The sequence below is a fragment of the Anser cygnoides genome, chromosome 23 (genome assembly GCF_040182565.1).
Source record: "Anser cygnoides isolate HZ-2024a breed goose chromosome 23, Taihu_goose_T2T_genome, whole genome shotgun sequence".
Lineage (NCBI taxonomy): Eukaryota > Metazoa > Chordata > Aves > Anseriformes > Anatidae > Anser > Anser cygnoides.
Genome location: NC_089895.1, coordinates 7,055,331 through 7,068,056, shown reverse-complemented (window position 1 = coordinate 7,068,056; position 12,726 = coordinate 7,055,331). Strand labels below are relative to the sequence as shown.

At 44.4% G+C, this 12,726-nt stretch overlaps 1 long non-coding RNA gene across 5 annotated transcripts in view; it reads right to left on the bottom strand.

Moving 5' to 3' along the window:
• Nucleotides 1-12,726, bottom strand: part of LOC136786873 (uncharacterized) — a 135,294-nt gene that overhangs the window by 39,922 nt on the left and 82,646 nt on the right. Inside the window, exon 14 of one of the 5 annotated variants that reach the window (XR_010826398.1) lies at nucleotides 8,875-10,509. The exons of the other annotated variants lie outside the window; for them this stretch is intronic. This is a non-coding gene — a long non-coding RNA (uncharacterized lncRNA). Of the gene's footprint in view, nucleotides 1-8,874; nucleotides 10,510-12,726 lie in introns of those variants that run through there. 5 annotated transcript variants of the gene reach the window in all.

The window sequence follows — 12,726 nt, the reverse complement described above, 5'->3', positions numbered from 1 at the left end:
TTAGCGTATGTGTTTCATCATGCTTGACGCAGCAGTTGATGGCAATTAAAATCTGGTGGCTAAAGGCAGGATCCAGCTCACCGCGTGCAAGAGCCTGGGGGTGACAACACCAGGCTGAGCCCTGTGAGGTGGGGATCTAACCCTGGTTCCCTTAGGGTGGCGTGAACTGAGTCTAAAAGATGGAGAAGCTGGATTTCCTCCCTCCCTAACAACTTTTTTAACAAGGTTCTGATTTTGCATCCTTTACAATGGATAATTAAACAATCTTTGGACAGCCAGGAGAGCTCGGTAAAAAAAAAAAAAGTTACTGGTGTCATCCCTTCTGGAGTTATTTTCTAAATCAAAGGGGACCTTTTCTAGCTGGAAGGAGGAGAGCTAAGGCAGAAAAGGATGTTTGAAGTTAGGAGTGGGGAAAGAAAAATAAACCATTTGTGCCAGTGTGTTATTGTCTCTGTCTCCTGGCAGATAATTCCCAGTAAACACTCAAACAGTTAGCCCAAACCAAGCACTACCTCTAGGTACATTCAGCAATGAGATAATTGCCAGAGGTGTCCAGAGCAGACTGTTTGGAGAAACCTGAGAAAAGTTGGAACCAGGTTGCCTGGTTTTTAACCCCTTGGTTTTCAACCCCTTTTAACCCCCTAACCAGTATATGGCTGATCCCATAGGAAAAGCCTCTCCTGCAGCTCTGTGATAATGAACACATTCAGCTTAGTGTTTGCTGGTGGCCCCCACAGGACGTCATTTGGAGTCTCGATGTTTCGTGATGCAATTCCTTGTTTCTTATTTCCGAACACCCCAGGGTAATGGGTTAGCCCTGCACCGACACTGGCCCTGCAAGGCTGCAGCAGGCCTGGGATGTGCTGCATGTGGGTGCTCACCTGCCCTGCAGGGCCAAGAGCTGGGGCTCTCTGTGCCCTCTGCCCATGCCGCATTCTCAGGACCACTGCTGGTTGCCCCCGCTCACAGATATAGCAGGGAAAATATCTGAGAGATGCTCAGGCAAAAGGATTTCTTAATTTTCCTTCCACAAAACCCGCCTGTACTTAACTTTCAGACCTCTGGGAAACGCTTGCATCTTTAACAGGTTCCTGCTAGCATGCCACATCCAGGAGAAGGAAATGAATGCATCCCCTGCACGAGGTAAGTACATAAACTGTCACAAAATATTAACACAGATATGAAGCTATTAGAATGAGCCTCACTGCCAAAACAACAGACCTTAAACACGGGTAACCGAGATAACTAAACTAAAAGGACACGTTAAAGCCATATCCCTTTAAAAAATTAAACAAATCAGTTTTATAGTGGTAGGCACTTCAGAAAGCTTATGTTTGAAAGTCTAAGGGCAAGTCAATAAGGCATGGCTAATTGGAGAACAAATTGACATTCATAAGCTGGCATTTAACACAACGATGGTAAACAGGGTAATAGACAGTTAATGCAGTGGACAAGGGTGGCGAACAGCAGCAATCCAGGTCGAATAATGGAAAAGGACCAATTGAGCAAATTCGAAGCGCAAACATTCTGATTTCAGCCCGCTTAGCAGGGATCACTGACAAGCTCACAGCCCTAATAGGCTTATTTGGGTTGTTGTCTTTAAAGAAAGAGCGTGTCGACCACAAAAAGAAAAGAAATCTACATAATGGCAAATGAATCCGGGTTACTAAGTGCACACAGTGATAACGTTCAGGTGGGTAAATACTAATGGCTGCTTAGCACTGACGGACATCTGAAATAACAGCAAGCAATCAGCATATTGGCCAGGGCATTACTTAATGGTGCATTATCTTAATAAAAAAATTACAAGGAGTCAAAAACCAAAGGAGTGACTGGAGTCTAGTTCTCCCTTATGCAGTCCACTTGCTCTTAAAGGGCGTGCTGCTTTCTATGGTATGGAGACAAAGAGTACATTTAGGAGGACTTCTGAGACCTCTTTCTCATTCAGAGACAGACATTAATACTGAAGGGGCCCACCAGGATTCTACAGTTTAATATTTTTACCAAACGTATGTCTTAAACTCTCCCAATGCTTGCTGCATACGTCATTCCTTCCAGATGAATCAATACACATCTCAGCAATGCACTCACACTGATGGAAAAGCCCACGGTCTCACCAAGGTCCTTAAGTTATTGCAGCACGGCTGTTACATCGACCAAAATGGGACAATCTGGTCTTGCTGAATTTTTTACAGACTTCTCTTTAAAGCTGATTGGAGGATGTGTGAATATTGAAGGGACAAAGCAGAGCAGTGGGATTTTCCTGCCTTTCACCTATCCAGTGGCACAGCTGTAGGTCTGGGAAGGAAGAAGCCAGGAGGATAGGACGTACAAGGTAGGGAGAGCTTAGAGACCTGGACTGGAGTTTTTGATCTCTCAAGAGCAGAATCATCTGTACTGAAACTCCCTGGAACTTGCTTGGAAAGTCACGGACAGATTTCAGAAACGTAGGTTAATTTTTTCGTTAAAATTGCAGTCAAGTTTGACATTCAAGAATACTTGACCAGCTTTGGGATTTTGTGCTTTCTCTCCCACAGCCATACAAGGGTCTCTTCATCTATTTATTTACAGCCCATTTTACTGCACGTTCCGTACGGACTGCATGCCTATTAAATATCTTTCTTTCCAGCATTATTCAGATGGCAGCTAGGCCTTTTTTTCCCCAGAGAGGTGCTAGGATGCATCTTAGGCCTCCAAAGAGCCCGTCCCAGCTGGAAGAACCAAGAACAGACCCGCTGCCCCAGGCAGGATGTGCGTGATTTTTATCGTCTAACATCTAATATCGGGTTACACCTTAGCCAGACTTCCTTATCCTATGCCCTTAAGTTAAGCAATCACCACTGCAACGGTTAATACTAACAATTTACATGGCGTCTCAGGCATTTTGTCTAAAATTAATGAAGTCCAGCCATTACCAATTAGCATCATGCTCTTTCCTCCACTCCTCTGAAATCGATTAGTGTTACCCCAGTGCTTAAAGGCTTCCCCTCGCTGCGAACAAGTCAGTTTGCCATCCCATAGTTTGGATCAAAAAAGAGTAATGCTTGCTGTACTTCAGACTTCTTTCTGGGCTTACTGTGTGTGTGTGCCAAGAGGATGACTTTATAGGTGGTTGGTAATGATCCCCATATGCCACACGGCAAGGCCAAGATCTCCGCTTCAACTCCCTTCCGTCCATCAGCTCCTCTCAACGCCCTTGGCCAACAGACTCTGAGAGCACTCAAGGAGTGATTTCTTTTGTTAAGACTCCCTGGTTTGGGTTTCGTTCATTGATTTAGAGCTGCCAATGTAGGGCTGCACATGACCTTCTGCAGACAGTTACCTGCTGCTACCTTGTCCCACAGAGATATCTTTTGGAGCCTTTCTTGATTAACCCATTTCCTCTCAATTCTGAATTCTGGACCTAGAATTCAAGGTGTCTATAACAGATAATAAGAAACTCCGCTGCTAAATGTAAGCCATTTTGGATGTCTTTATGTTTCAGATATGTTAAGTCTGTTTTTGAATAATATCACAGCTTTTCATTACTTTATCAGCTTTGGTGGAGGTCTTTGTTGTTGTTGTTTTTTTTGTTGTTGGTGGTGTTTTTGTGTTGTTTTTTTTTTCCATAGCAATAATCATTTCTGGTTCAGGTAGAAGTATGAGGTATAGAACTAAAAGGTGGTGTTCCTTAAAACAGAGAAGCTTCCTTGTCATCCTCCCTGCTACAGATTTTATAAAGCCCTTGCCCCAAAGCCTGTGCTTTTCAAAAACTTGGATCTCATCCAATCCCAATTTAGCCCTTGAAGACTCTTAAATACTCCAAAAAGATGCTTTCTGTTGCAGAAATATTTTTGTGTTCAGGCAGTACTCAAAATAGATCTGGGAAGATTTTTAGATGACTATATTAAGGGTGAGTAAACCAGAATGGATATGAGCAGCAGCAGCTTTTTGTAAGGGAACAGGCAGCTTTTTTTTTCCCCCCAAACAATTCATAGCCATGCCTGGGATAGGTGATAAGCAGTGTGGAAGCTGCAGCACTAACAAAAAAAAAAGTTTTATGCAGAGCGGGAGACTGTTAGATGCATTTCCTCCACATGTACACGTGAAAGAGCATGTGTAGGGGAGAACACTCCACTGCAGCACGCTTTCTAACAGACTGTTGTATATCAATGATAACCTCATTTGTTTGTGCTGGTATACAATATGCTTGTAAGGCTAATATTGATAGTTGCCCGAGTCTCTTAAAGCCTGCAAATTAACTAACTACACTCATCTAAATTATGGAGACACCGCTGTGGAGGATACTTTCTCTAAAACATTGACTCATGTAATTGATGACAATAGTTTCCTTTTTAACTGGTTCCTGCTAGATACAGTGGGGGGCAGCATGAATTGCATATCCTCTATTGCTAAGTGACAGCTAAGATTAAGCAGATGCTCACTAGGGTATTATCCCTTATGCAAACAAATGATAATTTCCATCATAAGCGACCTGACTCATAAGGAATTATGGGCTGTGTCGTTTACTCTGAATTTCTTCCCCACCAGACAGGACACCCAGGGACTCTCACTTATGCCTGTACAGCTCAAGAACGACCTTGCTGGAGTCAAGGAGATTGTGCATGGATAAGGGAGGAAAATTGTGTGGTCCTGGCATGGGAGAAGCTGAGGATCTGCATCTAGAATATCTTACTGGAAAGTCACAAAGCCTTGTGAAAGGATGGCAGTGATCTCATGGCTTTTGCACGCTGAATATGCAATTCTTTGTCTGCTAAGAGGAGACAAACTGGCCTGGAATAAGGGCATAAAGGACTTGACAGGAGTTGTGACAAGCATAAACCTGCATCTCTGAAGACCACAGTCCTACTCTTCCCACACTACAGCCTTCTTGGACATAACTTGGCAAATTCCTCACTGAGTTCTTCACATGCATTAAAGCATCACTTTCCCATCAGCTGCACGCTGTAATTCACAGCAGATTTCCCATCCATTTGTTTTCACCACTACGGTCCCTACTGAAATAATCTGAGGACCCAGGCCTCGGTTCTCGGCAGTAAAGTGGAGCTAACAGCACTCCTCACAGCACCCGCCCATCCACCAGCTTGCAATAGGTGTCAGTGCTGGTAGCATCGTGACGTGCTGATGTGCCATTAATTGGACTGCAGTGAACATTAGCCAGAAAGATGAAAGGTCCCAGTGTGGTAGTGGGACCCGGGAGAACTTTGGCATGTTAGTGTCTCCAGAGGCACCTAAGAGAACTACCTGAATAAGTTGGGAAAGTTTTCAGGAGCTGGACCAACACCGGCCACGTGGGAGCCCTCAGAATGATCAGTCTCGTTAAAAACTGACATTAGAAACATTTGAGGAGACAAAGAGCAGCACATCCATTAGGCTGCTGTTTACGCAGAGTTTATAAGAGGCACTCACAACCACAGCATTTTCATTATGAACAGCAAATATTTAAAGCTGCATAAAATACCCAGATCAGAGAGAATGGTTACAGGCTTAGTATGTGGACGAGTTCATCTCTGAGGTGTAATACATGGGTAGGAATAAACTTAAATTGAGGATAAATCTGATTAAATGATTTTAAGTTGCAGATTCCGCTTTTGCTGCATATTTGTAGAACATCAGGAGGCGATTCCTGTTTTCCCCTTCCAAGTCCCGTTTCCAAGGACCCTGCCGCAGCCACCCTCCCCTCCAGCCTGGGTGAAGCCAGGTCAGGGTGCTCCCAAGGGGCAGCACCAGGGATGCCTGGTGGCTCCCCACCTGTGGGCATCCACACCACATAAAGACGCACACCTGGAATGAGAGCTACTTCCATGAGAACTGGCTCCTGAGAAAGAGCAGGTGAATTTTGGAGAGTGGCACTGAGTTTCTACGAGGCTTTCCTCCCATCCAAAACCTAAAGAGCAAACTATTTTTCAGTGGCCATCCTCAGCCACGCCAACAGAACACAGGCCATCGCAGTGATGGAGCCAACGCTGCCTTTCACATGTCCTCCTATTTTAAAACGGCCAAAAAAAGATTCGGTAGGACAGAAGTTGATGTCCCATTAGAAACCTCCTGCTGATGATTTAGAGTCATTTAAGAAAAAAGCTCTGCACAACACGAAGCAAAATGTCTAAGGCTCTCCAAGGTAAGAAAGCTGAGAACATGACGCTGAACGTACATTTTGTGATTAGAGTTTCCTGTTCATTTCACTGCAATGGCTTGAAATCAGCTGCCCAGGCGTGCTCCCTCTTGTGCTCCGAGGCTGGGTGCCCCATCACTGTTTCTTTAGGCATCATCTCCTTAGGAGCACATCTTCCACGTGCTCCTGCTCACGAGGGCATGGAAATGTGAACAGCTGTGCTGGATTGCACGAGGTTTTCTTCTTTCTTCCACTTGTTTTGACTTTTTTTTTTTTCCTCTTGTGGTTTTCCTATTTAGAAAGCGCTTCAGCTCAAAGGGTGGCGAACAAACACAAAGCGCCTGCTGCAGGATCCCCATCTCTCCGAAGGGAATTCCCTCTTGCTGCTTGGAACAAAACCAAAGGCAGAAACAGAAGAGATGCAGAAGCTGATCTCACTTCTCCGTGCTTAAGCCAACTCCTTGTCAGCATCCCAGGCTGGGAGCAAAGTCAGAGCCTCGCCAGCGCGACCTGGGGGCTCCTTCCCACGGAGGGAAGGACCGACCCCACTGAGCTCTGAGGGCCTCCTGGATCAACCCCCGGCCCAATACACCACACGAGGAGCACCCACACTCTGCTCAAAAACTGAAGTGAATTCTCTGCAGATCGTCGCTTCCATTGCTGCGGGCGACACCAGGCTGAGGGTGCTGCTCGTTCCCTAATTCGGCATTTGGTCCAAATCCAGATTTAGGCCTCCTGGCCCCGCTGCCCACCCCGTGCCCCCGCACTGGAACCCCAGCAGCACCAGCTGCGACAAAAGGCCTGCTCCCCGAACCATTTCCAATTTAGAAAGCCCCCAGCCAGGCTCCTGCCCTGGCGCAGACACGCTTTAGGCACTAACGAGTTTCTGAGGACAGACGCAGCACAACAGCGTCGCGCTTAACGAGAGCCCGCGCGCTCGGGGGGCAAGAGGCACAACGGCAACTGTGAGGAAAGGAGCAGGGATATAAAAGACACTGGGACATAAACGATCCCGGGGTTTATTTTAGCCGGAGTTAATGCAAGGACTGCATAGGGGCAGTTCATTGTTCTGTTTTCATAAAGTCATTTAAGTAGCAAATGGCCCCTGAAACTGATACTATGGCTTGAGTCATGTTGGAAGACATATTGAATTAATGATGCAGGTGTGGGTTGTTGTTCCAAAAAACTTTTTTATAGCAACAGTGGGAGAGGAGAAGGGAGGGGGGGAAGTTAAATGAAAAGATTTGGTCTATGTTATGTTTTTCTAATATTTGAATTTTAGCTAAGATTACTCTTTCTCCTCTCTTTAATATATTGTTTTAAATAAAAAATGCTAATAAATCTTGAGAGAAATATGTCATAGTGGAGTTTAAAAACTGTAGTGCAATATATAACAGTTCATAAAATATTCTATTCAAATAGCCAAAATTGTAGTGCATTTGGACCAGAAGTAGTTAACTGCAGGAACAGCATTTTATTAGCTACTAAAATTAAGAAAGAGTACTGCTGTTTCACAGCCAGATAATTAAGTACCGTTTTCTCTTTTTTAATACTATAAAATTAAACTTCCTGTTTAAATGGCCTGGTGGGGACTGTAGGCAAAGGGTCCTCTGATGAGCCCTCCGGGCAAATCCAGAAACACAACATAGCACTTATTCACACAAGACTTTAACAGGGTGGAAAACACTGTGATTGAGTAAAAAAAAATGCTGCAGTAAGCGAAAAATTGCAGGTAATAAATCAGAGATCCATTTTTTCACATCATTTTGGCTAATCCATTAAATCTCAGTGCAAAGGAATCTATCAGAAACAGAAGCCACTGCCTTCAGTTCTACATCTCCAAACGTTATTAAAACCGTGCAAGCACCAAAAGAGCCCAATTAAGCCCAGCACACCGATGAGATGTTCCAGTCACCCCTGGCCCACCAGCTTCTCCTGGCTTCTCTTTTGTCAGGGACAGTTTTGCTAAGTCCGTCCTTTAGAAGGGATTATACTTCAGTAGTGTGAATTTTTTCTCCATGTTGCTTTGCAATCTGTTTTTTCACTTGATCTCTCAATGTCTACCCAAAATAAATTGCTAGTAGCAAAATAATGCCTAGGTTATCAACCTATAGTAGGTGCACTTCTCTACCCATCAATCTTACCCTGTTATGAACCTGTATGCTGTGAAAGAAAGTGACTCCTGTTTTGACTGGGAAGCACAAATACCGTAAAGAGAATTAACCCAACTTTGCAAATATGAACATGAATTCTGACAGTCTATAATTAAATGGTGAATTTGCACTATGTAGCACCCTATTAAATGAAATATTGCTGCACAAAGCAGGCAAGAGTCTCACCATTAACTACCCAGCCCCTGTTTTTGTATATTATAGGCTTGGTTTTATTGGTTCACATCGAATGTGGAAAACGCACAACCTGCAGATGCTGCAGTGTGCATTCCTGCTGCCAAACAACCAGCAGCATCTCCCACCCGGCTCAGCAGGAGCAGAGCCCTTCGGTGCCTGGAGGACCAGGTCTCAGCAGACAAGAGCTGCCGACCTCGCTGCTGATGCACAACAGAAGAGCCAACCTGCTGCAATTCACCACCCAGCTGCAGTTTACTTTCCATTAGAAGCTGGAGAGATTAAAATCACCCACGAAGGCTTACTAATAAAACATTGTCTTCAGTTTTTACCAACTGTACAAGTGCAGTTGCTGTTGGTCTGCTCAAATGTTTTATGTTTTGTCCAAAACCACATACTAATAAAACGCTTCCATACACCACTAAATTACCAAGAGAAAGAATAATGTTATGGTTAAGGCACTTTATTAGGTCTGGGGAGATCCAAGACCATTCCTCGTGTTGCAGATGATGTCCTTTGGACCCTGTGCAAACCACTTAGCAGGAATGCATCCCCACCACGTGTTAGCATCCAGAAGAATAGGTGCCTGGCTTAAACAAGACACTTAAATTCCTCCCCAGCCTATGGGAAGATAGGGGCATTATTTCAAGATGGGATGATTCACCTCATCTTAAAAATAATATTTAATGTTTGGAGTTGATCAGTATGTGCCCAGTATATGCATACTGCTGCCATCTCCTCTGATCTAGAGCACACAGACAGCCTGCCCGTATGGGGCCACCTTCCACAAGCTGCCTACAACTATGAGTTTAGGTTAGTGCTGTATGAACCGCATGTTCCTCCTGAAAAACTATTGTACCACCTCACAGGAGTGGACGATGGAGGAGACGGAGCTCCAATTATAAAGAACTCTGGGATTCTAAAATTAAAAAAAAAAAAAAGAGTGAAACTCAAATTCCAAAATACATTAACTAACTTAAAGTCAGGATTGACTGAAATATTTGATTACATTAAGACACTACTTCACCTTCAAACGTCTAACAATATACGCCCATACTGTCCTACAGAAAATACATCAATATTAGAATAAATGACTGAAAATCTATCGTCACGCTTGATCATAGCATGAAGATGTACCGCTTTATTCTGCTACAGCTTTTGTTTACATTTTTCTTCTAAAACAAAAATTCAGGAGAACTTCCCCCAGTTTTATGAAGTGTTTTGATGTAGCCTGGTTCTGGCACCATTTCTATCTAGCACGATCTATGCATCCCAGAACAGTGTGGGATTTGCCTTGCTTGGTTTTCATCATCGATTGCAAGCTACCTCTGGTGCCCAGAGAGCCCAACATCACAGGCTTCTGAAGAGCCTAAAGGGGTGGGGGGGGGTGTTTTGGGGGGAAGGCAGTTTGCAATAATTGGGACAGGAAAGACCAGGAGAGCGCCTGTGTCAGTGTTACTTGTTATGCTACTTCGTGGCTTTCAGAAGTCTAGGTAAAACACCTGGCCAAGCACCACATAATCCCCTCATGAGATCTGACATGATTTTTATGTTATCTTTAGAGAAACTAGAAATGAAAACGCCACCCGTCGCTTTGTCAATTCTGCCCCCAGCGCAGCAGAACAATGGCATTTCAAACACAAATTTCTCCTGGTGGCAAGCAGCGGTTCCTACTACATGGAATCAATTCTCAGTTTCACAAGTAAACAACGACAGACAAAAGAAATAATCGTTTTTCCAGTGCCCCATCCCAGAACGTGAACAAGCCAGACTTGTGCCAGTGGTGAGGACGCATCTCCTGCTTGTCCCACCGAGGTTTGGCTAGCCCCATGGCTTGCCATTAGGAAGGCATCTTGAGCAGTTTTCACACTTATTTTCCTGGCTTAACTGTAGGTGTGTTTTCGGCTGTTCTCAAGTGTCCCGTCAAGTGTCCAACTGTCCAGAGGATACAGTAGCTGTGAAACTTTATTGAAGGCTTTGCTTGCAAAAATCCTTTTGTGCATTACGGTAACGCAACACCGCATTTTCATAACGAAATACATTTCAAACCTTAAAAGAGAAAATAAAGTCTTTTATGTTGCTATTAAGTTTAGGTAAAGCCTGGTTATCAGATTTCATCCCTCTGTTCTTCTGGGGCCACTGCATCAGATTGCTCTCCAGATAAGCCACTGAAGCTGCGGGATCTCCTTCATGCATCCTGTGCTCAGCACCGCACGAGCTCTCCGGGAGAGACTAAACACTTGAGCTACACTGCAGTGAAGAAGTGCTTTGCATTATAGCAATAATAAACTACTTCTAGAAGGAAAATCACACTATGTAATGTTTAGTCTCATTTAATCTAATATTGGTTGCTAATGGGCTCTGATCTTGCTTGTATATGTAAGGAATTCATTCCAACCAGTCAAGTGTTGAGATTAGCTTTTGCATTTCATTTGGAGCGCTCAGCACTTGATACCTGAGTAGGTCAATACAAGCTGCTTTAAAAAGAAAATATCAAGATCTGAAGGAGTTATAAACTAATACTCTAATAACTTGTTCTATTCATTTCCTATTAGCTTTGAAAATGATAGCAAGCATATAAAAAGATGGACAAGACCATGCAATATAGGGGGTAAATCTTTAGAAACAGAGGCATGTTTAAGTCCTCCTGGAATATTTTTTTCCCAGGAAGCATCAGAACACAGCAAAAGTATTAAGCCTATATTAGAAAGGTATGTGACAGGAACAAGGTAACAGAATACCTTTCAGACTTTGTTTTGCTGAACTGCAACAAGACAAAAATGCAGCTTTAGGGAAAAATAAATTTAGGCTTCCTGTTTGGGTGAAAAGAAACACAATGACTGTTATCTACAGGAGCATCCTACCACTATAGGCAATAATGGTGTCAGTGAATAAGACTGTCTCAGATTTTGTTCTTCTTCAGTTTCTCCATATATTCGTTTCAATCCAATAACCTTTTCTACATTTAATTCACTTGGTTCTCAGTCATATTTAACTTTGTCAAACTGCAATTGCAGTGCTACACACACCATTGAAACCTAAATTTGGCAATATTTAAACTCATATACATAGAATTGCACGGGTCACATGGCAATATGGATAGCACTGAAAGTACGATATTACAAAATCATTGTAATTTCAGCAAATTATGGTAGACCCAAAATATAATAGAAGCGGGATAAAGGGATTAAAAAGGATCAGGTTCTACATCAGACTAATTTTGAATTGGATCATCTGGAACTGTGGCCAGCTGGAGTTAAGCAACGGGTTACTAGCAGAAGAAAATACCTGTCCTGCGACCAGTGTGTACATCACAGACATTCAGTGTCCTCTCCTCCTCCTGCCCTTTTTCATAGGTTTAGGTAAAGCTATTTTCATAGATGCATTCCCTGAAAACTGTGTTCCCTACCACCACGTACAGCTGGCAGAGCTCCTGGAAGCCCAGGCCCGCTTTCCTGCGGGTTTCACGTAAGTACAGGAACGGTCCGGCCAGACGTTCAGTGAGCCCGAGACAAATCACAAGCCCCCAAACCACACGTGGACATGGACAACTTGGCTGGGCAAGTTTCAGGGTGGAATTTTAGGGTTCATTAGCACAGTGAAAGACCTAAGAAAAGGGAATCCATACCAAGTCTTAAAAATCTGGGCCAGCCCCCCCCTGCCCCCCCGCCACCGAGCGCTGCTCCAGCCGCTCAGCTTTGTCTTTTACCTGCCTAGGTGAAACCTATTTTTCATCTTTTTAAAGCCCGTTTTTATTGCGCAGCCCCGCTCCCGTCAGCCATGCTCTCCTCTGAGTGCCAGGCGAGCGGAGCAGTAATCTCTGCATGAGACGCCCTAATTGGCAGCAGAGCCCTGGCCCAGCCAACATCTGCAGCTGGTTTCGGTGATAATAAATCAGGGCTGGGAGGTTTCAGCGTGGCAAGCGGCCAAGGAGCTTTCCTTTCCCCATTTAGCCAAGAAGTGGGAAGACAACAGGGAGGACTGGGGCAGAGGAGAAGCGATCGGCCACATCTCCAGCTAGCCATCAGTCTCCACTCCGACGCCCAGATTTCTGCTAAGGGGCTGAACTGCTTCCCATGGGCCGGTCCTAAAAGGATTTCAGAGCTGCCCAAGCTCTTGGTGGTTCTGTGGCCACCTAACGCTCACTGGAAACACCTCTGCAGAGAAGCTTACAGCCCCCAGCACGGATGCTCAGACCCAAATGCTGGATTTCTCCAGTTCCCTGTAGCGTTGACAAGCTCAGCGAAGACCTTTGCTCAAAACCCG